The sequence below is a fragment of the Haplochromis burtoni genome, unplaced genomic scaffold (assembly GCF_018398535.1).
Source record: "Haplochromis burtoni strain Fernald_Lab_line unplaced genomic scaffold, NCSU_Asbu1 Contig_1063, whole genome shotgun sequence".
NCBI lineage: Eukaryota > Metazoa > Chordata > Actinopteri > Cichliformes > Cichlidae > Haplochromis > Haplochromis burtoni.
In genome coordinates, this window is record NW_024583424.1 from 79,211 (window position 1) to 80,884 (window position 1,674).

Below are 1,674 nucleotides of genomic sequence, written 5' to 3' on the forward strand. Positions count from 1 at the left end.
CTAACACTCTACTAACTAACTAACTGATAAAACTACACCCTCAGTTTCATATCACTCCTTGTACACAGTTAGTTATATTTGACACCTTTCACAAACATAATGTCCTTGTTCATTCCTAAACTCCTCAACATGGAACTCACAGCATGTACGATGTTGAAACGTATTCAACTGTTAAAACACAGCTTTGACTTAAACTTTCAATTTGATTCATTTGTTCATTTAAACAAAGTTCAACTCATTTTATGAAAAGAACTGACCTTTGATAATAAAGTCAACACAGGTTATTGTTTAACAGAGGGTTGGGCTGAGAGTGCACATTGTTTTATTACAGCCTACCTTCTTTGAGCTGTGGGGATGGTTTTAAGCAGTTCAACGGGTATGTAGACTTTTACCATATAAGCTACAATGTAATCATTTCCTTCTTTATTTATTTTGATTATTTACTTACTTTACTTACTAAATTATCTAGCAGGTTTTTTTTAATACATGAAATCTGATTAATCACATGAGCATTTACAGTTACCAGAGGCACAAAGAGTGCATAAGCGGAAACATTTTTTGTAGTGAAGGAGTGAAAGTAAAATAATTATTATTTTTGGATACTTGTGCATTCATAAATATTTAGAATGTGAACTTTTAATTACATGCTGTTATTGGTAGCTGCTTAGAGAGTTTGCAATTTGAAACAAAATCCATATCTTCTATCAGCATTAAATAGACAGTAAGTCTATTAATTGCAAACAGGACAATAGAAACCATGACCTATGCACAGACACAGCTTATTGGAGGACGACCTCATGGATAAACTGAACTCAATATTACTTATGTCTCTTGTCTCTCTACTTCCATCGCTCTATTAATTTGATCTCTTTAGCGGTTACTAGTAAGAGTAGATGTGGCAACCAGAAAATGTGAAAGAGGCACAATACAACAGCCAATGTTTTATCACTGTTTATCAACAAAAACATACTTTTGTGCAAATTTTCACAGACCTTTGATTTATTAAAAAGTGCTTTTGTTATTTTGCTTGTAGTATAATGACTTCGTAAAGATGAGTAACTGGGCTGTGTCCAGATGACATGGTAGCTCTCATCAAGAGATAAGAAGAAAAAGTCAACAATTCCCAGTTTGTCCAGATTTCCTGCAATGTTCTTGATCTCTCTTGTTACTGTTACTCCTGGAAAGGAGCGCATTTCCAAATGATTACAAATAAATTTAACATAATTAAATACTTTTTTCAAATGTGATATTACCGTGACAGTCTACAAATCAGTCTTGGACTGTTTCATTTACTTTCTATCAGAGAATGGCTTAATATAAAAAGTGTGTGTTGCTATGCTTTTTGTTGCAGACATCTAGAATGAGTCCTATAAAGATTAAACATCTCTTGGTTTTGCATCATGTTGTTGCCGTCCTCCTTTTTCTAACACAATCTTGTGGTGGTAAGTTGCACACAAACATTTATAAAATCCACAATTTAAAGTGCTTACCTGTAGTCTTTCACAGAAGATGAAAACACACACTGTAACAGCACCAGTTTATGTTGATGTAGTTAAATAAATCAATTACATATCTTGCTCAGACTGATCTTCACAATTACAAAACTGCTGAACTGTATGTGTCCCTAAATTTGTTAGGTCAGCATCAGATGATTGGTCCAACTCAGCCAGTAGT

At 33.7% G+C, this 1,674-nt stretch overlaps 1 protein-coding gene and 1 long non-coding RNA gene across 3 annotated transcripts in view; both read left to right on the forward strand.

Annotated features, from left to right (window-relative positions):
* LOC102306624 (butyrophilin subfamily 3 member A2) overlaps positions 1-1,674 on the forward strand; it is a 21,135-nt gene that overhangs the window by 15,859 nt on the left and 3,602 nt on the right. The gene's annotated exons all lie outside the window — the stretch shown is intronic.
* Positions 1-1,674, forward strand: part of LOC102307326 — a 6,258-nt gene extending 4,584 nt beyond the window's left edge. The window contains exons 2-3 of the long non-coding RNA XR_317803.3: positions 1,352-1,442; positions 1,638-1,674. This is a non-coding gene — a long non-coding RNA (uncharacterized LOC102307326). The remainder of the gene's footprint in view (positions 1-1,351; positions 1,443-1,637) is intronic.